Source organism: Lutra lutra, chromosome 10 (assembly GCF_902655055.1).
Source record: "Lutra lutra chromosome 10, mLutLut1.2, whole genome shotgun sequence".
Classification (NCBI taxonomy): domain Eukaryota; kingdom Metazoa; phylum Chordata; class Mammalia; order Carnivora; family Mustelidae; genus Lutra; species Lutra lutra.
The window spans coordinates 51,307,943-51,332,408 of record NC_062287.1 but is presented as its reverse complement, the minus strand read 5'-3'; the positions used below and the strand labels follow the sequence as shown (position 1 = coordinate 51,332,408).

Here is a 24,466-nt window from a genome sequence, read left to right as displayed (position 1 = left end):
GGACCCACATATGCCGGACTCCCTGGAAACTGGGATACATGCTACTTTCCAAGTGGCCCCCATAGCAGTCTGTCAGTGCAGGGCAAAGATAGAGTGAGTCAGCTTTCAGCTATAGTAAGCCAGACTGATAAACCCAGCTATAGTAAGCCAGACTGATAAACCATGTAAGAAGGCAGGTAAAAATCGGTCTCTCAGATCTAGAACTGACGTTGTTTTACCCAGCTAGGCTCTTAGAATCAAATCTGCAAGTAGGTGATTTAAATCCCATTGTTCTTTTGTTTCCCTTTTGAGATTTATGGAAGTGGGGGAATGTATTAGGACAGAACAATGGCCAGCTGGAGGTCCAGGCAGAGGAGCAGTTTATGGGGACCAGACAGGGGAGGCTGAGTACCCAGGTGAGGATTTACACCAGGTGACATTCAATCTCATTTTTTTCAACCCCTCTGAGTTAAAGAGAGTAAGAGGGCATCTTACCTTGAGTCCCTCGCTTGTACTGTCCAACAGTCTTTATCCTAAATTCCTAATCACCCTCTTAACCGTATTTTTAACTCTTGATCTGGAAATATCAGGTTATGTAACATGCCAATCTGCACAAGGATGTATTTCTGCCATAAAAAAGGACTCAATGAGGGAGAAATTCTAACAAAACTGGAAATGACTTTTCTAAGAAAAGAGAAGATATTTTTGTTTCAAGCACTTGAGCTGTTTTTAAATAGACCATGGATGCAATGTTGCTGGTTCTTTTGGGGCTGTTGATTTTTCCTGCCCAACCCCCACCCAACAAATGCGCAGTGTTGGAAAGGGATAAAGAAAGTGGAAGGGAATGATCATCTGTGAGGTTTTGTGACATTAATCCTTATTTTGTTGTAAACTAGAGAATATCTTCCCATTTATAGGAAAGCAAACTGAAGTACCAAAGGAGTCCGCATCGCCATGATTTCCACCTAGTAAATAAAGGAGTTAAAGTCACATTCCATCAATTGACTCCCATAAAATCAGACAGGGTTAGAGGTTATACAACAGAGAGATCTATTGGGAGGTCCAAATCGTCCAGTACTATAATACCCAGTCTTCCACTGCAACACCCGTTCAGTGGGAACCTCATATGCCAGATTATTCCCTTCGCTGTAAACTGCCCTCTGATAATGATTCTTTAGGCTGAACACTGGTTCCACCGCGCCTGCTCCCCACCCCCGCAGTGAGCAAGGCTGACCCTACTTCCCACCAAAGTCCATTAGGATAGTTTATTGACTTACTGACCCCTTTCTACCCCCATCCCCCAAAAAAGGCCTTGATGACCACAGGAAGCTGGCAGATAAATCCGAGAAATCTCGAAAACCGAAGCTTTCCATCCCTGACAACTTCTCCACGCTCAGAAGACCGTGAATTCACACGCCAACCTGCGCTCTGCCCCCGCTCACTTAAAAGATACATGCTGGGAATAAAACCTTCCCTGAATTACGCCCCTAATGCTATAGGAACATCTCCTTCCTAAGTTTTGCCTGGAGAATGTGGGGGCGTTCACTTCCGCGACATTCACAAGGAGCCGCTGACAGGCGACGGTCGTTTGCCCCGGGAAATCAGCTCAGACTGGTCCAGTTCCACTAGGGGGAAGAACTCCCATCATCACCCTCACCAGAGAAAACAGATTCTTTCCCATCATCCTCTTATAACGCCCACAAGGAGGGGAATCCCATTTTTGCCCGATGTCTGGCCTCGCCGCACACCCCCCTCCAGGCTCGCTCGCACTCTCTCTCCCACACACGCGCGCGCGCATACGCACACACACACACGCGCGCGCGCGTACACGCACACACAAACTTGCTTCCACCACCACCTGTGAAAACATCCCTCCTAACTTTGGCGAGGAGAGCTCCGGGGCAGAGCTGAGCTGCGGAGCGCCCGAAGCGCGCGGGAGGGCGGAGGATGGGGCCAGGCCCGGAGAGAGCAGCGCGATCGGACCGGGACCTCGCGCGGCGCTGCTCTCCCGCTAGCACCCCGCCGGAACGTCGCGGTCTGGGCTCGGGTTTCCCGCCCAGGCCCCGCCCACCCGGGGGCCCGGCTCGAGCGGACTGCGGCGCGGCTCCGCGGGTAGAGGAGCCGGAAGCCTGGGACACCCGGCAGACGACGACCGAGGGCGCGAGAGGGCCTTGGCCCGCGCAGCCGACCCGGGACGCCGGGGGTGGGGGGCGTTTAGGGGTGACGGCTGGAGGCCCGCGGAGAAGACGGAGGCACCCGAGCGGCGCGGAGGCCGTGGAGCGGGAGGGAGCGGGGAAACAGGTTGCCGCCGAGTCCGTCCCCTCCCCGCGACCGCCCCGCTGCGACCGGATTCCCGCCCAGTCCCGAGCAAGCACAGCCCCTCCGGGGCGCCCTCCTCCTTCCCGGATCCTCGCGGCCGGCCCGCAGCCTCTCAGGCAGCCGGGTTAAAGGCGCCTTCAGCAAGGTCAAGGCGCGGCTGGCCGGCACCTGGGGATTTTCCCCAGCCGAGCACGAGCTTTGTAATCGCATTGTTTAAGGATCATGGCAGCGGCAGGAAATCCGAAAGGCCCCACAGGTCTGCGAAGGGAGGATTTATTTTACAGCGCAGAACACACTCAGACCCGGGATTTCATGGGGAGGGAATGCGGGGTTTCAGGACCGTGGAATGTGGCAAAAACAAAACCCTGCTCTCCACCCAAGCACACCACCACCTCCTGCCTGCGGGGGGTAGGCAGTTCAGGGCCACTGAGCCTCAGACTTAAGCGTTCCACACGCCTCTGTCAGGTCTGGGGTGGTTTGTCCCTCTACAGGCGAAAAAAAAAAAAAAAAAGATTTAAAAGCACTCCACTACTGTGGTTTCTCTATCAAAGACCATCAACATGCTACAGAATGCGGCAGCTACGGGAAGCAGGGAGAGGAGAATAAACGCAACAGAAGCAAACCGCGGTCCGCGTAGGAGAGAAGCGAGGGGGCGGAAGCTGTAGTCTGCACTCATCCCCATCCTATCCCATTAACGCCCCGCTAGCCCAGGAAACCAGGAATGGGTACCTAATGGTGGCCAACCCTGGCAGAAACCAGCACTCTCCCTCCTAACCCCCCGCCAGAATAGGCCTAGATGGCTGGCATGCTTGGCATCTCCAAGGTGGACCAGAGAGCGCAGGCAGGTCTCTAAACACGTGAAGGACACTGGGTGTGAAGATGGGTTGGAGGAGATCTGAGAGGCAGAGAAGCGAGGCTTAGGGGTTGCCCAGTATGCAAAGTTAGTTTCCTGAAAGAGCATCCCCTGCAAGGCCTCCCAACAACCCGAGACAGGTTTGGGCTCTGGGGACTCCATGAACCCTGGAGTTCGCGGCTTTTTCTCTCTGATCAATTCCAGAGTCTCTACCCTATTCCCGTCTCGATAACCGGTTCTTTGGGGACAGTAGCATCAGCACCCAACGCCGATCATGGAAGTGGGTGCCATGGCGCCAGGCGTCTCCCTGCCCTCCGGTCCCGGGATGGGTGCGCACCAGTACTTACATTCCCCAAGCAGGCAAACTTTCAGGCTTGTCTTTCACGAACCGGGGATTTCGCATCACGGTTCTGGGTAATCACTGAGCCAGTTTATATAATTGCCCGCGATGCCGTACAGCAGATCTTGCGTGCACGGTCGCACAGCACAGCACTTGGGCACCCTCTCGCCCCCGCGCTCCAATCCCAAGCTTGCCCTGCCGCCGCCTTCCACAAAGCAGGAAGGCAATCTCGTGGATTAGTCAAAAACCAAGGGTGCAGGCAGGATTTACCAAAACCCAGGCTGCCTCAATGCGCCCCTTTCGCTGCATTGGTGTCTTATGGATAACTGCATCTCTACAAACCTCGCCAGGCCTGGGCGGGTGGAGGAGGGGGGTACAGAGAGCCGGAGCGGGGGGTGGGGGTTGGCGAGATTCTAAAGAGGATTCCTATTACCCAACCGAGTAATAATACCCTCGTACACTTGAACCAAGGTGCACAAATTGCCTTAACCTGTCGCCCTGAAAGGGGAGACAACTTCCAAAGTTAGAGACCACGCAGTTGAATTTCCAGTACTTTCCAACCTCGCCTAGGCGGGGATAGGGCCAAGAAGGGGCGGGCAGCGGTCAGCAAAGCCCACCCTACCACACAGGCAAGGAGAGGACTCACCAGTTGAACCTTCCCTAGCCCCCAGTAATTGGCTGTGTATTCCCTCGCTGCGCGTACGTACACACACACACACACACACACACACACACACACACACACACCACACTCCTATACCACCTTCACGTCTGCTTCCTTCAAGAGACTGCATTTTTAAAGCGCGAGGAAAATGACGGAGCTCGGTGATCACATTTCAACCCAGAACAAATTTCTCCAAACTGGGGGTGGGGAGGTGGGGGTGCGAGTAGTCACACACACACACACACACACACACACACACACACACACACACACATTCACACTCACACCCAGGAGCGCTCCGAGCGTCCACCCGCGGCTGCAGCCTCCACTCGCTGGGAAGGGAACGTCAGCACCGCTGCAGGGCGGCGGGCGAGGAGAGGCGAGTGCCTCGCGGGCTGCAGAGGGCGAGGGGCTGGGGTCGCTCTCCCGTTCCTCCGCTTCAACCGCGCCGCACGCGGGGCCGCTGCAGCCGGTGCTAGCCCCGCAGGACCCGCTGCAGCCGTCAGAGCCCGGCGCCGCCTCCCAGGCTCCTCCAGCGCCCGCCGGGGCCCAGGGGTAGGCTGGTCTGCAGAGGGGCTGCGGACGCTGGGGCCAGGGCGGGGAAGGAGATCCCCGGGTTGAAGACGAACCCGGGCGCACCGCCTCCCTCCCACCCGCAGTCCCGAGTCCCGGACCCGCGCCCACCTCCCCACTCTCCCCTAACCTTAGCTCTCAGACTAGTCCGAGGCGGGCTCCGGGGGCTGCGGCGACGGAGGCTCGGGCTCCAGACTGGTTCGCCTCGCCGGCAGCCTCCTACCCAGGCTCCCTCCCTTCCTCCCTCAGTGCGGGCCGAGGAGCAGGAGAGCGTCTCCGGGAGCCCTGGGCGTCCGTACCAGCCGCCCCGACCCCGCCACGGCCAAAGAGCGAAAAGGGGCGAGGAAGCCGGCGAGACGCCGCCGCGGTCCCCAAGGCGCTTTTCCATAGAGCGGAGCGCGCCGCCTTACCGTGGCTGCAGGCTGCCACCGCCGGGAAAGCGGGGAGGACGGCGGCAGGGAGGCTCGGCGCCGCGCCGGTGGCTCCTCTGGCTCTCGGCGGCGCGGCTCCTCGGCTCGGCGAGCCCGAGCAGGGCGCCCAGGAAGGAGCGGGTCCCGGCTCTGCGCTCAGCTCCAGCGAGACCAACAATAGCTCCCGAGGGGAGCGGAGCCCCAGCGAGCCTCCAGCCGCGCGCGCACGCCGGGCTCCCGCTCCCGGCCGCTCCCGGCCGGCGTCCCTGCCAGCACTGCTGCCCCACATGAAACAGCTGCAATCCCGAGGCTTCTGGGGGGTTGGAGCGGGTGTGTGAGCGCGCGTGTGTGTGAGTGTGTGTGTTTAATAGCTTCCCTCCTCTTCTTCCCCTCCCTGCCTGCTCGCCTGCCTGCCTCCGTCCCCCACCCTCGCTCTCTTACACACAGACAGAGAGGGCGAGCGAGACACACACACACACACACACACTCACACGCACACGCAGGTTACATGAATGGGAGGCGGGAGCCAATCCTGCGAGGCTGGGCGAGTCGCGGCGCGCGGGCGCTGCGAGCAGGGCTGCACCACGGCGCGGGGGGGCGCCACGCAGGTGACGCGCGCCCTCCGGGGGCCCCTCGCCGCCTCTCCGCTCGCCCCAGTCTCTGTGTTCTCCCCGATGGCTTCCTCGCTTCCCCTTCCCTCCTTTCAGTCCGCTCCTTTCTCCATCTTCGCTCCTTTTTACTGCTTATTCTTTCTCGAATTCTCCTGGTTGTCTCAGCTCAGTATCTTCCTCGGTCTGCTCTTTTCTTTTACCGTCTCCGCTCGCTCAATCCCTTTCTCAAACTTTCTCCTTCCTTGTCCCGACTTTCCCCTACTTCCTCTCCTCCTGCCTTTTGTTCTCTCTCCTCCCGCGTTGGCCGTCTCCCCCGTGTCTATGTGGTGTTGTCCCGTCTCCCTGCCCTCCCCCTCTTCGCCTATCCCCGGGTCTCTCTGGGACCGGTGGCTTCCCTCCCCGCCTACCCCCTGGTGTTATTTCACACTCTCAACACTTTTCCAGGGACAGCCCCTCTCCCATTGCCGCTGCAGCACAGCCAGAGGTAATTAAGAGCTGAGAACTTGAGTTCGTTCCTCAGGCTCACAAGACGTCCAAAGAAAGGCCCTCCCTCGGACAACTTCCCTAAAACCATGGTAACAGCTACTCAGTCGTGATAACAATCATTTAAAAAATAACTGCAGAGAACGTGGTCGAAGAGATTTGTCCTTCGCGTTTCTGGACTGTGATCGCCAGCACATTTCGAGAAGGGCATTTTCATGGGATGGGAGAGGCAGCCTGGTGCAGCGGCAACCTGCAAGGGCTTTGGAGAGAGGCGAGAAATTCCCACAGCAGCCCTGCTGCCTGCCAGCTGTATGTCTTCGTGCAAATCATCATCTCTAGCCCTGCCTCAGGTTTCCCCTCTGTAAAATGGGTAATTATACCTACCTCACCCCTGATGGTGAGGGGCAAAAGAGGGAACAAAGGAAAGAAAGCACTGGGCATATAGAAGTTCAAACAATATGACTTTCTTTCTCCTCCCTCCACAATTTTTTAAAAAACTCCCTTCATGATCTTCCCCTACATTGTATCACCAGAGTCTAAAGTGTGCAATGAAGGAGGCAATGGGACAATATAAGGTTATAGAAATGTGAAGCAAGGTCTAGGATATTTGATAAACTCTGTTGTGTGAACAGGAGGTTGTCTAGCCAGCTGATTTCAGAGGCATCACAGAGATTACAAACTTGGGGTGCTGGGATGCCCCTTCTACATCTCCTGACTAAGGCTTCCTGGAACTTCCTGGACAGAGGTAGGAGTGGATGGGGGGTTTCCATGCACTCTGTCCAATCTATTTTTAAAATCTTCATAACTGAACACTGACCAGTCACAAAGCCTCTGAGACTAACTAAAAATGTCAGGTCTCTGCCTTTGGATGGCATTTATCAACTTCACATCCTCACTACAGGTATCAAATGCTTTCCATAAGCTATGATGGACAGAGTCATTCTGTCACTGGCACTGTGGTGGGCTGTGGGCATCCAGCAGTAAGGCAAGCAAGCCTTGCTTCTGTGAGCCTCCAGAGCGATGGACATGTCTGATGAATGGGCAATTGGGAAATGAGTCACATATACCTTGAGAAATATCATTTGTTTGGTGGACAGAATCTTTCAATATATGAGGTCCATGGCAGAGGGGATAAGAAAGGAATCCTTGAGTGAAAATTTTGGAATCCACTGTCCATTCTGTGCACTTCATTCAACTGATGGAAAAACAGTCCCAAGCTAAAAGTGGCAGGGGAAAGTATGATGGGAAACAAGATAGCTTGCATCCTCTCAAAGTATCTTTGATTAATTTCAAAGGGAAAAACAGTAACTTTACAGTTCAAAAGCCTGGCCAACTCTGCCTGAAGTAATGAATAAGTCAGTATCACTGGTAATGTGATAGGTAGACGTCGTGCACCTCCTGATGTGACACACTGAGAGGGACAGAAGAACCTCACTTCTGTGGTATTCCTCGCCCTGAATCTAATCATGAAGAAACATCAGACACACCCAAGTTGAGGACCATTCAAGGAAATAATTGTCACATACTCTTCACAAACACCAAAATCAGGTAAGCGAGAGACTCTGCAACAGTTCTTGATTAAAGAAATGTCTTCGCAGTCATGACGATAAATGTAACACATGGTCCTGGATTGGGACATTAATAGGACAATGTTTATTTCTTGATCTTGATACTTACTCTTTTTATGCAGAAGACTTTCCTTGTTTTAAAGACCTATACAACTGAAGTATTTCGAGGTTTAAAAAGATGAAGAAATCCCTGCCTTCAAAGAGAGGCACAGTATGGTGGGTTTCTGCTTAAGGAATACATACAGTGTGAGCACAGAAGGCTCCCAACCAAATCCCTGGGGGTAAGGGAAGACTTCCTGTAGGAGGTAGCATTCAAGTTGAATTGTGAAGGCAAGAAAGTCAGCTAGACCATAAGGGAAAGGAGGTGCTTTTTAAATAGAGGTAACTATACAGGGACATGGACGAAAGCATGAGACAGATTAAGGCCTCAGAGTTGGCACATGAAGGGAGTGCCTGGGACAGTCTAGACAAGTAGATCAGGTTGGATTTTGAAGGGGCTTGAAGGATGCTAAGGAACTCAAACATCTTGAAGGCTCAGGTATAGTGGGGATGGGGAGCAGAGACTTATGAAAGACTTTTAAGTAGAGGAGGCATGTGATCTTAAGTATTTGAAAAAGAGGATCTGGCAGCAGTGTAAAGAAGTAGATTAAAGGCCAGAGAAGACCAGAGATGCTGAATGAATTAGGTCACTGAGGTAAACTCAGGCAATTGCAGTGAGGATGGAGAAGGGAGGAGAGATTTAAGAGAGATCGAGGGTGTAAAATGAACCGATTCTGGTGACTGGCTGAATGGGGGTGGGCAAGGAGAAGTCCAAAGTGACTCCTAATTCTCAAGCTTGGGTATTTGGGCGGAGGGTAGCACTATTCACTTCCATGTCAAGAGCATTCAGGAGGAAGTGGAGATTTAGAGGGGAGGGTAAGGTCAGCTGTTACCATGCGGTAGCTAGCCTGATATTCTCCAGCACAGCTACTTTATGCCACAGGAAACCCAGCTATAAAATTCAGCCTAAGACCCTCCAAATGGCCAGCCCCAGGTATCACCCAGAAAAACAAACAACAAACAAATAAACAAAACCAATAGATTAGATATAAGAGAAATATATCATTTGTAATAATGGGGAAAAAAATTGAAACACCTTAAATTGTCAAGTGAGATATAAGTAAGTTGGGGATGCCTGGGTGGCTCAGTGGGTTAAGCCTCTGCCTTCAGCTCAGGTCATGATCTCAGGGTCCTGGGATGGAGCCCCACATAGGGCTTTCTGCTCAGCAGGGAACCTGCTTCCCCCTCTTTCTCTCAGCCTGCCTCTCTGCCTACTTGTGATCTCTGTCAGTCAAATAATAAGATCTTTAAAAAAAAATAAGATATAAGTAAGTTGGAGGACAGCCTTGTCAGATTATCTAGCTACTCTAAAGTTGTTCTTCTTTGCAGAGTTTCTCAGGCCGTGGAAAAATGCCAATGCTATCATGTAAAATTTTTTAAAAGCAGATTTCAAAATTGTTAACTGCACAAAAATCTTCCTGGAGAAAAATCTGGGGGGAAAAAAAACCCTACCCAAAACATGCCAATGGTTGCCTCTGGGTGATAGGATTATGAGTAATATATATTTACTTCTTCAAGCTTTTTGGGTACTTTCTAACTTTCCCACAATGACATTCATTACTTTCATAATAAATTTTTTTTTAAATGGCTGTGACCCCCCCTCTTCTATTTTATCCCTTTTTAATCCACCCTTCCTACTCCCCCTGAAGACTAACTGCCTTTTAAGCTTTATCTCTGAGAGTGAAATAAGAGGGCATTTAACAAATCAGGGTAAATTATCAGCTGGACTGAAGAGGGGGAGAAGGTGTTCTTTCTCATGCAGGCAGATATGTTATTAGAGCTGTTGAAACTGTATATATTAAAGATGCTTGCATTGCCCTTATTGATTCTATGCTATGTTACCAGGAAAAGAAAACCTATAGTGGGGCCAAGAAAGTGTGAGCCTTGAAAGGGCAAGTTTTAATTATGAAATGTATTTATTTGCAAAACCTCTTTTCTTCATAGTCCAGCAGTTGTTGTAAAATTGTTTCAGAAAGCAGGTACTTCAGGCAAGGAGACACGTGGGGGCAAGGGGCAATGCTTCATGCCTGGCATCTGATACATGTCAAATACACAAACAGGTTACATAGGATTGGAACACCCACTGATAAGCGCCATCAAACCTTCACAATTAGAGGGCAAGAAAAGTGCCAGCCCGCGGATGTTCTCATTCTTTGGAAAGGTTGCTATAAATGGCTCCCTGGTAAGGTTCCCTTAGTTCCTTGCTAGAACTAAGGAAAGAATGGGAGACATTCTTGGAAACCCCTCTATGTGACTCTGACCCTTCACATGTGAGTTCTGTTATTAACTCCTCAAGGTTACTCAGGAAGGAGGGTGAGTAAACTGGGGTGTGTGTGCTTCTGGCTCAACAGAATCAGAAGGGACCCCATTCTCCAGAATTCCAGGACCGTGCCTTTCCCAGAAAAACCCCATTTTTAAAAGCCAAGGGGGTGAGGCTAGGTGTTATTCTCTGGGAGGTAACTTAGTTTAACCTGTGAGCTTTCTGGGAGGTTTATCTAACCTGTGAGCTGGCTTTCTGTCTTGAAGGAATTCAGTGCTAGTATTTGGGGGTTACGCTGTCTGCTAGAGAAGGAGAAAACCTCTGCTTGGTCTCCCACACATCTTCTCCTTTGGAAAAATAGTTGCATCTTTCTCTTTCCCCACCTTTACTTCAGTGTTCAGCAAAGTATTTGGTACTTAGGGGTTCTTAATAAATATTCCTGCATGGAGTGAAGAAACAGATACTAGTAACAAAATAGCTAGCATTTTACCCAGGACTGAGCAAAGGGCATTATCTCATTTAAATTTTAGAGCAATACCATGTGGTAGATATGGTTATTGCCCCTACTCCATAGGTGAGAAAACTGAAACATAAAAAAGTTAGGCAGTTTGTCCAGGGTCCTAATGATTAATAAATGGCAAAGCCAGATTCCAGCTTAGGTTGTTCTAAGTCCAGGATCTTAGCCACCATACTGTATTGGATGGACAAATGAATGAACAGATGGATGGATGGATGGATGGATGGATGGATGCATGGATGCATGGATGCATGGATGGAGGGAAGAATAGGTGGATGGATGGATGGAAGGAAGGATGGATGGATGGATGGATGGATGGATGGACAGATGGAATTAATGGCACTGGCAGTGAATGAGCTCTCCATGAACCCCTGTAGTACATTTGATGTGGTTAATCTTGTCTAGAGCAGGTCATCCCATGACTTTCCATGTTTGCATCCTGTTTATTTCCTTCATCATATATTTCACAAGCTGCAATTATATGTGTGAATTTGTTTTATTCTTTATTTTTTTAAAAGATTTTATTTATTTCATTTGACAGACAGAGATCACAAATAAGCAGAGAGGTGGGGGTGGGAGGGAGTAGACTCTCTGCTGAGCAGACAGCCTGATGCGGGGCTTGATCCCAGGACCCTGAGGCCATGACCTGAGCCAAAGGCAGAGGCTTAACCTACTGAGCCACCCAGGCGCCCCTACTTTTTCTTTAAACATCTGCCCAACTTACAATATAAGTTGCAAACTCAGCTCCATAAGTGTCTTGGTCACTTTTATGATCTGCGGCACCTAGCACAGTGAGTGAGTGAATGAATGTGGGCTCCATCCTTCTTCAGGGGTGGAGGGCCTGTGAGCGTGCATACACGAGCACTTGTGAAAGAGAGGCATTTTGCACGAATTTACTCCCTCCCCTGCTGATGCTTACTTTCTGCCTTGGAGGTCATGTAGTTCGGGCAGTGGAGCTGAGATTCATAGGAGCACATTGTGGTTCCGATTGTGCTCCTCTCTGGACATTTGCACCCAGATGACAGGGCAAGCACTGATCAGAAAATAGCAGCATCTGCTGTGGCCAAGATGACTAGGTGGCAGAATCCCATGGTGGAAGCATCCTCTCTGATTAGGTCAGCCCTGGCTTTCACAGCAGAGAGGTGTTGTATCAGGGATATCACTTGCATAACATTTCTGTTCCAAGGGCTGCTGGCAGGGTCTCCTCCAAGGGGGGTGGGGGGGTCTCCTAAAGCTTTCCTCCTGAATGCTTGAGGCCATGTAATTCTTTTGAAAGAGGAAGCCTCAGCCAAGACCCCCTTTTTTGCTAATTTTTGTTTTGTCTCTTTTCTTACTTGCCTAACAAACTTCTTTGCCACTTGAGATGAATCTACCTTTTCTTCTGCAGGGTAGACCAGGTGGCAGAGGCTGGTCCTGTACAAAGCTAAATTAGATCCTTTTCCTAGTTTCAGCCCTCTGTAACCTTTACTAGAACTGTTTATTGGTTCAGAGGCCATTTGCCCAGAGGTAATCAGGAATGTAACAGATAAAGTAAACATAAAAGCAATCACAAAGGCCTTCACTAAATTACCAAGCCTCCGTAGGGTGATTCTAATGATTATGATACCAGACACTGACCTAATGCTTTATACATAGTCATACATTTAATCCATCTAACAGTCCTATAAAATAAAGTATATTACTACTCCCAAATCAGAATATAATCCAACATTCCTAGGACTTATCAGCCTGTGGGACAAAAGGGGTAGCATTAATGTTAATTCCCAAACAAACACTATTCTGGCCTGCATACTACTTTTTCCATATAACAATATATCTTGGAAATAAGTGCTTCCTCATTCTTTTTTATGATTATATACTATTTCCTTATATGGGTGTACCATCTGAATTTAATCATAGGGATCATGGTGATTATGATATATTCATTTAAATAAGTATCAAGCACTTAACCTAAGATTAAGTCCATATGAGCTACTCAAAAATTTTCCTAAGGGAATTAAATTATATAACTATCGGGTCTGTTGATTCTTAAAAAGAAGCAACCCATAAGAGGTTGAAGATTCAAATCAGTTGGGAAAGAATGAACCTTTCAATTAACAATGCCATTATAACCAACAAATCATTTTGGAGGGAAAAAGATCCCTGTCGATTACAATATTCCTCTAAAATTTTTCATATTGAATATAAAAAATGAAATTAGAAAATTCTAGGAGCAAATAGGTGACAATTTATATTTTAGAGGTGAAGAAAGAAGCCATGTTTAAGTGTGACATGAAAAGGAAAAAAATTTTAAAGAAAAATGTCAAAAACTTGACTGTACAAAGTTTTTGAAATGTTTGTATATTTATAAAACCAAGACAAGAATAAAAGGAACAAAATGTTGAGGAAGTATCTGAAACATACACAAAAAATTGCTACTATCCTTAATATATAATGAGGTTTTACAAAGGTATAAGAAAAAAAGACATCTCAATAGAAAAGTAGGCAAAGCACATTAAAAAGCTAGTTTAAAAAACTACAAAGCTAGGCAGATGATATATATTTAACTCACTTGTAACTCCAAGAAATGCTAGATACAATAATATTCAAAGTTTTTGTTTTCTTTTTGCTTATCAAATGAGAAAAGTATTAGAGAAGTATGACATGCCCAGAAACTCTCCTTATACTGCTAATAGGTAGATATTGGCACAAACTTTCTTTTTTTTTTTTTTTTTTTTAATAAAGATTTTATTTATTTGTCAGAGAGAGAGGGAGAGAGAGCGAGCACAGACAGACAGAATGGCAGGCAGAGGCAGAGGGAGAAGCAGGCTCCCTGCCAAGCAAGGAGCCCGATGTGGGACTCGATCCCAGGACGCTGGGATCATGACCTGAGCCGAAGGCAGCTGCTTAACCAACTGAGCCACCCAGGCGTCCCTGGCACAAACTTTCTAAAAGAGGTTGTGCAGAGGTGAAGAGGTAAATGTAACCACATTTAACTAAAACCTTTCCATTGTGTCAAGCTTTCAGCCAAGGAATCTATGTCTACATTTAAGGGAGTTAATTAAAAGAAAATGATCATGGATGGAATTATGTAAAGAATTACGTAAAGAGTTTGATCAGTGTTAGCAGTAATAGCAACAAACTGGAAACAATCTAAGTTGTCAACACATTAGTAAACGATCAATTGTATTATGGTACGTCATAGTATGATGAACTGTTATACAGCCATTATAGACCATGGTGAGAAGAATAATGAACTGGAAAGAATTTACAATACATATTTTTGTGACCTTTCTTTAACTTATTATAGAAAATGTGAGACAAATACAAAGTTTGGTAAATCAATGATACTCATCACTTAATTTCAATGATTATTATTTTTTATTTTTATTTTATTTTTAAGTAGGCTCTGTACCCAACATAGGTCTTAAACCCATGGCCCTGAGATCAAGGGTTGTATGCTCTACCAACTGAGCCAGCCAGGCAGCCCTAATTTCAATGATTATAAAATTCATGGCCAATCTTGTTTTATCTATATTCCTCCCTACTTACTGCCTATTAGTTTGAAGAAAATTTCAGGTACCATTTCATTTTGTCCATAAATATTTTAGTCAATATCTCTAAAACATATGAACTATTTTTTTAAAATAACCACAATATATTATTACACTTTAAAATAACAATAATTTTTTTTTAGATTTTATTTATTTATTTGACAGACAGAGATCACAAGTAGGCAGAGAGGCAGGCAGAGACAGAGAGAGGGGGAAGCAAGCTCCCTGCTCAGCAGAGAGCCCAGTGCGGGGCTCTATCCCAGGACCCTGGGATCATGACCTGAGCTGAAGGCAGAGGCTTTAACCCACCGAGCCACCCAGGTGCCCCTAGAATAACAATAATTTCTTAATGCCATCAATGGTCCAGTCACCATTCAAACTGCCCTGATTGTTTCATAAATCTTTATTTTTACAGTTTGTTTGTTTGCATCAGGATCCAATAAGCTTCATGCGTTGCAATTTGTTGGTATAGCTACTAAGTCTCTTTTGATAGACTCTCCTCCATTTATTTTTGCCCCCACTTATAAATTACTTCTTAAAGAGACAAGGTTGTTTGTCCAAGAGAGTTTCCAATAACCTGAATTTACTGAAGGCACTCTTCTGGTTTAACTGTTCTTCTACAACTTGTATTTCCTGTAAATTGGTAGTTAGTTCTAGAAGCTTGACCCAATTCAGAGTTAATTCTTTTGGATAAGACTGTCTAGATGTTATTGTGTACTGCACCTGTCTTTGTGATGTTAGTAGTCTGTGATGCTCATCAGCTAGATTCAGCACTCACTTGGAGGTTGTACTGGTCATATTCAGATTTATCGATATTCATTCCTTCTTCACTTTTAACTGAAATACTTCTATAAAGAAAACTTCCTCTCTTGAACTACTTGCTGACTAAACAGGCAGGATAAGTGTTTGATTCTTTGCTTTAACTTATCAGGTTCCCGAAGAATGATCTGTTTCCCTAGCATTCTCCAAAGATAAGCAAAGACATTATTTGTTTTGTTTTTAAGTGTCATTATGAGTTCATGTATTTAAATATAGTTGATGTATTTTCATTCATTTTAGTTATTGTGCATACTGATTTTCAAATTGCCCTTATCTTTGACCAATGGGAACATCTTCTTATTCATTTCCAAGTCTTTGATAGCCTCCTTCTCTCCCTCCCCCAACCCACGTGGACTAATAGGATGTTTCAGAACTGAGAACATCCATTTTAGGAGGACCCTAGTTCTTTTTAGTGGGAAATGGTAGTTAGAAACCAAAATCTTGCTACTAGAAGTTGCTTATTGCTACTGGGTTAGTATTATTTATCACCTTTTTAAATTCGCAGGTTTAGGAAACTTTTTAAGAAGGAAAATTCACTATGTGTTTATCCCATTACTTCTAACTTAACTTCTTCAGTCCTCTATCTGTATTGCCCTTCTTCCATTACAAATAATAAATGAGGCTGTAGAAAAATATTTACTGATTTGTGAAAATAGCCACAATATTTATTTTGCTGGGAAATGATCTATGTATATATAAATCATAAATATATTTCATATGTATATATCAAAGATATAGAAGTTAGCAGTGATTATTTCTTGATAATGCAATTAAAGGTATTTTTAGTTTCTTTTGGTATCTTTTTTTTGTGCCTTTTAGTATTTATAAGATTTCCATAATAAACCTATTTTATTTTTGTTAAAAGAAAATAAAATTGCTAAAAAAAAAAACAACAAAAATAAGCCAGATGGTATAAATTGGAGTAAAATGTCTGCCAATCTTATATGTGGGTAGAATAATGATTTTCTATTACATCTACGGAGTGCTTTACAATTTACAAAGCATTTTACATCCATTAACTTTTGTGATCATCACAGCATTGTGAAGGAGTCAGAATAGGAAAACTATCCTAAAGGAAAAGAAAATAGAGGTGTAAAAAGACCACACATGATGGAATCAAGGTTAGAATTCAGGGCTTCTGACTCCCCCCCCCTTTTTTTTTTTAAGTAGGTTCCATGCCCAGTGTAGAGCCCAACGCAGGGCTTGAACTAACAACCCTGAGATCAAGACCTGAGCTGAGATCAAGAGTCAGACACTTAATGAGTGAGCCACCCAGGTGCCCCAGAACTATGGACTTCTTGTTCAGTGTTCTCTCTCCTGCATAGTATCTGGCTCTGGGTGATTGTTATTATACCTTTGTTTTATAGTAAGACAAGAAGATCCTACAGTGTCTTCTCTGTTGCTTAGAATGTTATCCTCAGAACCTTCTTTCTGTAGCACAAGGTTTGGAGGCCCATAAAAATGCCAGAACTTATTGTTCAATTTAATTTTTATTTTTAATCAAAGTAATTCATTAACATAACTTTAAAAAAGTCAAGTATTCTAAAAGGATTTTAATGCAAAACAGCAGTCACCTGCCTTCCCATTCACCCCCTTACTCTACCTGATGGTCTTCCTCCCCAGAGGAAGCCACTTTCAACTATTTGAGCTGTTCCTTCTGGCTTTTATTCCCATATTACTAGATTATTTGTTTCTACGCAATTTCTGGATTTTTAATTCTTAGGTATTATCAACATACTTCTATTATTGAAGATGATAACTTAATTGTCCTTTTCTTCTTTACACAGACTTCCCTTTTCCTCATCTTCTCAATATACTGACTTCATAATCTTTGCTTAAATATTAGTATTTCCATCATTATGATTGTGCAAAAATTATTCTCAGCTGAGCCATGTACTATACTATGATGTTCTTTCTTTCTTTTTTATTTTTTTTATTTTTTTTATTTTTTTCAGCATAACAGTATTCATTATTTTTGCACCACACCCAGTGCTCCATGCAATCCGTGCCCTCTACAATACCCACCACCTGGTGCCCCCAACCTCCCACCCCCCACCCCTTCAAAATTCTCAGATCGTTTTTCAGAGTCCATAGTCTCTCATGGTTCACCTCCCCTTCCAATTTCCCTCAACTCCCTTCTCCTCTCCAACTACTATGATGTTCTTTCTTGTGTGAATTTTTGTTTCCTCTTGAGTTACCAATGGGCTCTCTCACTTTTTTTTTTTTTTTTTAGATTTATTTAGTGTTTTAGGCACTTGTCACCATTTCATCTCCAAACTCTCTACCAAGTTATAACTCTTCTTTTGATATATTCCAATCCATCACATAATCTGCCAATTTCTTTCCTTTCTTTGTATCTGTTTACTTCCTTTCCTTTGTCATAGAAATGTAGTTTTCCATCTCCTCAGTGGTTCCAATGGGACCGTTGCTTTGGAGGCTTGGTGCTGGCCTTTGTTTCAGGGTCTTTTGTTTTACCGTATTTCTGGAAATTTGATTTGATTTATTTATATCTTTGAGTTCCACGTCTTCCCTTTTTTTTTGTTTGTTTGTTTTTGTTTTTGTTTACCCTTCACACTGAGAAAAAAACATGTGGGAAGTGAAGTTCTTGAGTTCTTATTTGGCTGGACACAGAATTCTAGGCTAGAAATAAATTCCCTATAATTTTAAGGACACTGATGTTTCCATTGTCCTTTTGCTCCCAATGGTAAGAAACCTGACACTGTTTTCGCCTCTTTATCCTGTTTTTGTGAATTTCCCCCTGCCTGCACTACTCACTGAAATTTTTTTAGGATCTTCTCTTTTCTTCAGAAAATTTCTTCAGAAATCACACCATGAGTGGCAGGAGTCTTTTTTCCTCCACTGTGCTGAACTGTTGCTGAATTCTTTTACTCCAGAAACTCTGAGGGATTTGTTCAATATCATTGCTGAGATGCCTGGGTGGCTCATTTGGTTAAGCATCTGCCTTCAGCTCAGGTCATGATCTCAGGGTCCTGGGATTGAGTCCCTCATCAGGCTTCTTGCTCAGCGTGGAGCCTGCTTCTCCCTCTGCCTGGTCTGCTTGCTCTTCCCCCTGCTGTGCTCTCTCACTCCCTGACAAATAAATAAATTCTTTAAAAAAATATTTCATTCCTGGGGTGCCTGGGTAGCTCAGTGGGTTAAAACCTCTGCCTTCAGCTCAGGTCATGAACCCAGGGTCCTGGGATTGAGCCCCACATCGGGCTCTCTGCTCAGCAGGGAGCCTGCTTCCTCCTTTCTCTCTGACTGCCTCTTTGACTACTTGTGATCTCTGTCTGTCAAAGAAATTTTAAAAATCTTTAAAAAAAATATTTTATTGCTGTTTTTCTTATTCCCTATTTCCAAAACTCCTGCTATTCAGATATTGGAGCTCATAGACCATTTCTAATTTTTTAATCTTCCCTTTCCTGTCTTTCATATTTTTATCTTTTTGTTCTTTCTGGGAGGTTTTCTCAGCTTTGTCTACCAACCCATTTGTTGACATTTTTATTTCTGCTGTCATATTTTTAATTTTCAGGACCTATTTCAGTAGTTTGGATATTTTTCTCTTTAAACAAAGCCTCTAGTTCTTGTTTCATGTACATATCTTTCTTTTCTGTCTAAGGAAATTAATGACCTATTTTGCGAAATTTTCGACTGTTTCCTTCATTGTTCCTATGTTTTTGAGGCTTTAAAAATGTTATTTTGCTTTTGTGTTTATTCTTTATTGTAAGGGCTTTGCTCAGATATTGATGATCAATGACTACCCATGTCTATTTAAGGAAAAACTGATTGGAACTTTTAGCATGTACAGCAAAATCTTGCCTAGTGGGTTTGCCTGTAGGATCACCTGGCTAATTCGTTGTTAATTCCTTAACAGTATCTATCTGTAAGTCTTTTCTCAAGGGCCACTCAGTTTCACCAGAAAGGAATCTTCTAGTCTCTTGCCAAGAAGAGCAAGACTAGCAGCTAAGATTTTCTAGAAGCTTCATGGGGAAATGGAATTAGGAGGCAGTCTCACTATTTCTATACAGATTTCATTTACTTCTTTCATTCCTGTTTTCAGCACAATATTTCTACTCTTAGCTGCACTGTTTTCCCCACAACCAGTTTCTCATTCACTAGTTCACTCTGGACAGTAGATCTCCAGTTACCTCCTTGTCCGAGGAGGAGGCAGGCAATGAGAAGAAGAGCAGGATACAGGAGGAGGGAATCTTAAGACATTCAACCCCACCCAGAACCCACACTTTTAGAAGTGCCTGAGCTCCCAATTTCTGAGCTTTCCTGGGGCTCTGCAGTGAAATGAAATAGCTTATGGGCTTTCACCATGGAGAGCTCTGGTTTACTTCCTCGGGTCTGCCTAAGTCAATTATTTCTTGCCCATCCGCTTTATAGATCCCAAATCCTATTGTCTCCTCTCCAATTATTTTTTTTTCTTTGTGATTTTGTGTTTTGTGACTTCTATTCATTTGTTTCGTCTGAGTAGGTGTTGGGGAGGGAACAGGAGTAAAAGCCTACAGTAAACCCTCCTTGGGCAGCAGATGTCCAAACCCTTCTTTAAGGCCAACACTTTAAGAGGCATTCAACCACCTTCAGGGTCTTGAGCTCCTTCTTGGAGAAGCACTGTGGCTCCGCTGTCCACACGCAGGGCCCTACAAGAATTTGGGAGTCTGACTTTCCCCACTTTTCAATAGCAGCTAATGGCGCCTGCTATTAGCTGCTATTGAAAAGCAGTGTAGTGTAGGTGTAGTGAGGATACCTGGGAAGCTATCTGGTCTGTGTTTTTGGCTCCTAGTCCTTTGAAGAATATCAGCTATATCTTTTTTATATTATGGCTGTTGGTAGGCTGTGTTGGGGGTGGGAGGAAATTTCATTGGGCTGTTGAGGGAGACAGTATTGCACAGGGAACTAGACAAGCCTCTTTTACAAATGCTTTGGTGACAAGTTCTGGCTTCTAGAAAGTAATAATGGTAATGACAATAACTAATTTTCCTAAGAATGTATATGCATTAATCACCGTACTTTGCATGGTATCTCAGTTAAACATGACGACAAGCTTATTAAAAAGTAGCATTATTATCTCCATTTTAGAAATGAGCCAATAGAGGGGTGGAGACATTCAATCACTTGTTCAATATCACACAACAAAGATCTGGCTGGTCTCAGATTAAAACCTGCAATCTGTCTAGAGCTGTTACTTGTAATACCAAGGTCAGAGCTTCTCAAACTTTATTGTACTCGCAAATCACCTGGGGATCTGTTACAGGGCCAATTCGAATTTGGTAGGTTTGGCATCAGGCTGAGACTCTGCTTTTCTGCCAAGCTCCCAGGTGATCCCTATGCTGCTGGTCCAGGGGTTGAACTTTAAGTAATGAAACTTCAGACTCTGGTCTCTCTAAGGCAGCTGTATCATGTGGCACCCAGCTGCCCAGGGACAAAAGAGGCCATACGGTCAATAACGGTCCCCAATTCACTGCTTCCTTCCCATGTGTGCAGAAGCAGGATTGCCAGATACTCATTTCTCCCCGCCATACACATTCCCCATGAGTCCCTGGTGTGTCTCATGAGCACTCTCAGTCCTTTCTTTTGCTTTGACTGCAAGATGCTCACTTCTTCCCACCAGCTTTGAAATCATGAGGGTGGCCCCTCACTGTCCCTGCTGCCTTTGAGGTCTTCCCTGAGCATGCCATATCTGGAACTGTCGCTAGGTGTTCTGCAACACAGGACCCTTGAGGTGTGGAAAGGGCGGTAACCCTCAGAGGTGCTGTGCTATGTTCCTTACAGAAATAGGGAGAATCCCCTTCCCACTCCAAGTCACCTGGATGCCCAGCAGCAGCCCTGAATCTTCCAGGTTCCTGGTGAAAATAGCCACCAGCTGCAGCCTGTAGGCTTACTAACCTGGGGAAATCAAACTGTCCTCCAGTGTCTCTTTCTCCCTGGTTGGCCTCTGCTCCCAGTAGTCCTAGAATTCGCTACTCTGAAAGCGAGTCTAAGTCAGGCCAGCTTCCAACTTGGGTGGAAGGGGTGATGGTCCGCTAACTTGCCAGACAGAGCTAGCTACGTGTGAACCTCAGTTCAGGATTAATTAGAACCCTGCGCCACGTACGACACAAGCCTTCAGAAAGGAAATTAGGAGAGGCATCTAAAAGATTCAAGTATATCAGAGGGCCAAGGGAAAACATTGGAATAAGACTGGGGTGTGAGGGGTGCCTGGGTGGATCAGTGGGTTAAGGCTTTGCCTTCAGCTTGGGTCATGATCCCAGGGTTCTGGGATTGAGCCCCACATCAGGCTCTCTGCTCAGCAGGGAGCCTGCTTCCCTTCCTCTCTCTCTGTCTGCCTCTCTGCCTACGTATGATCTCTGTCAAACAAATAAATAAAATCTTAAAAAATAAATAAATTAAATAAATAAATAAAATTAAAAAAAAAAAGACTGGGGTCTGAGATTGGAGACCCACCTCTGTCTCTACTTAGCTGTGTGACCTTGGACTTTTCAGTCACCCTCTCTGATTGTTTCCAAAACTACAAAAATAAGGGGGAAGACTCACCCTTCCTCTCATTCTCAGTCTTCTCTGTGAAGTGTAGGAGTTGGACCAAATGTGAAGTGTCAAGTGAAGGAGTTGGACCACATGAACTCAAAAGAATATATGGAGGTTTCAAACCACGGGCTCTTGGGCTGTATTCAGCCCACAGGCATGTTCTGCTTGATCCTTATAGCATTTTTAAAATGTTGAATCAGTTGCCAGCCTTTAAAATTAAGAAGCTTTTGCAGAAAATCTGGTTTCCTGGCTTTTCTTGAAAGATCAGAATATTGGCAGTAAGGGTCACACATTCCTGAAGAGCCACTATTGGCCTGAACTGCCCTGTGACTGTCCTTTTAAAGGGGCATGTGCCCTCTGCATTGTCGCAGCCCCAGCAGGCCCCTATTACCCATCTATGTCGTCTTCAAAGTCCTGTATGGTGTTACGTTGGTATTTCCTGCATAGTGGTTGCTGTGGGTAGCTGGGCAATGGCAGGTTAGTAGTACTCATCCTTTCTAAGATGCAGTGTCCAAATTACAGAAAGGGGAAAATAAATGCTCATATTATCCCATTGACTGTATTAATGAGACAGAGCCGGGGTCAGCGGACTTTTACTTAAAAGACCAATGAGTATCTATTTTCAGCTCTGTTGCATATTCTTTTTTTTTTTTAAGATTTTATTTATTTATTTGACAGAGATCACAAGCAGGCAGAGAGGTAGGCAGGCAGAGAGAGAGGGGAAAGCAGGCTCCCCACTGAGCAGGGAGCCCGATGTGGGGCTCGATCCCAGGACACTGAGACCATGACCTGAGCTGTAGGCAGAGGCTTAACCCACTGAGCCACCCAGGTGCCCCATCTGCTGCATATTCTTTTACTTATTGCTTTTTGGTTTTTTGTTTGTTTGTTTGTCTTACAATCTTTTTAAAAGTGTGCATACTCTTAGCTCTCAGGCGGTATAAAAACAGGCTCCCAGGTGCTGACCCCTGGACTACATGGCATGAAGCACTTCCAATAATGCCTGTCCACAGGGAGCGTCAGTAAGTGTGCTTCTCATTATCGTGAGCTCAGCCCTCTCATCCTCTGACTCTGGGACCTGGGTGACTCCATAGTGCCCATCGGAAGTCCCCAGTGGCTGTTTTGATTCTCTCTGGACAACGCAGAGGCTGGCAGCATTTTGTCTGTTGAGACGTGTCCTTCCAAAGAGGGGGAGCCCTGCACGAAAGAGCGCATCAAAGCGGCACGACAAATACGGTACAACTGTGTCGTCACCATGAAATCAAAGCCATTTTCTAAGCCATTTGCTACAGCACCATCCCCTCTCCAGTCATTCTGTCCGAAACATTCCCCAACAATCAGAGCTGGAAGAAGAGTTGGAGGCCCTTGAAAATCTGATTCCAGGTTCTCATAGCCTTCCTCTTTTGTCTTGGTCCCCAACTCCCCTTCTCCCCGTCCCCTCCAAACAATACACCTCACGCTGTATTATTTATTATTTAACTTGAATGCCAGGGATGCAGCTTGTGATGAGAGACACTTGACAAAGTGAAATTGCATTGTGTGGCAGGCCTCTCCTGCATGTGACTTGGCGTAATTAAAAAAAAAAAAAAAGAAAGAGAGAGATACATGATATTGTTTTCTCATTCAAAGAATGTGATGGCTGAGTCTAAAGAAATGTCAGTTATTTTCTGTGGTGTCCAAGGAACCCGAAGATAGCATGCATTTAAATAAAAGAGCCAAGGAGCACATCAAGAGATTGTTAAGAAGATACTTATTTTTGCTTGCTCGTCCTTCACCAAGAAACAGACCAAAATTGTATATAGGGGCATGGTCAAGTTCCTTGAAGGCCTTTGACCTTGATTTCCTTGATCTGGACTCTGTGCATCATGTTTAGGGGGACTTAACCACTCTTCCACTCATGTAGCAAACACTGCCTGAACACCTACTATGTGTCAGACCCTGCACTAAGTACTAGAAATGGAGGGATGAATGAATCAAGGGCCCTCAAATCCAAGAATTTAATGGTCTAGTGAGGAAGACAGGTGTGTTAAGGAGTCTCAATGTAAAGTATTCATTACTACTATTATAGAGAGAATCAACGCTTAGTAAGCACTTGCTACATGCCAGGCATTCTTTTAGGTGTTGTTTATACAATTTATTCAGTCAGTCCTCTCAACAATCCTAAGGGCTGCATGCCATCATACATTTCCATTTCAGAGATGGAGAAAGTGAGGCCAGAGGCTAGGCAAGTCTTAATTCTTTAGGACATTACTAGTAAGGGGTAGGGCTCTGATTCAAATGCAAAGAACCTGACTTCAGACCCAGAGCCCTTGAAAGACACAAAACAGCCTCTTAATGAAGGGCTTGGATTACATTCTGGGAACACAACACAGAAAAGCCCCTAATTCCACCTGTAGGGGTCGGGGAATACATGAGACAACATGACATTTGTCTGAAAGATTCCCTTCCCAGGGAAGCCAGGCAGGACATTTTAGGCAAAGGAGAAGCATATGCTTAGAGGATGATATTTTAACAGACCCAAAAAAGAGAATATTCAAACCTGACTGTTGTGCTTCACCTTTTTTTTACAAAAAAAAAAAAAAAAAAAAAAAAAAACAACAACAAAAAAAAACAACACTCAGAATTATCAGCAGTGGCTTATTCAGTATCAGTTTTCCATGCAGTTCTAGAACTTCAGGAGGGCAAGTGCCTGTCTTATTGACTACTGTATGCCTAATTCCCAGCACATGCTTAATAAATACATTTTGAGATGAAAAAACAAATCTAGTTAAGGTTACAGAGCAGGATGAGGATCAAGCTAATATTATATCCACTATGGACAAGAGTTATGGCTGAGCTTTGTTTTATACCCATAGTAGCATTTTAAACTTCTCATTTCACACTGCTTTTATTTTAGACATGCCCATGGCA

General features: G+C 45.3%; 1 protein-coding gene across 4 annotated transcripts in view; it reads right to left on the bottom strand.

The window, feature by feature from the left end:
- Positions 1 to 24,466, bottom strand: part of TENM4 (teneurin transmembrane protein 4) — a 2,938,802-nt gene that overhangs the window by 717,517 nt on the left and 2,196,819 nt on the right. For 2 of the 4 annotated variants that reach the window (XM_047690278.1, XM_047690280.1), the window contains exon 1: positions 5,139 to 5,591. The exons of 1 other annotated variant lie outside the window; for it this stretch is intronic. The gene's annotated coding sequence lies outside the window, so the exon portion shown is untranslated. Of the gene's footprint in view, positions 1 to 3,498; positions 3,766 to 5,138; positions 5,592 to 24,466 lie in introns of those variants that run through there. One more of the 4 variants, XM_047690279.1, reaches the window with a different exon arrangement.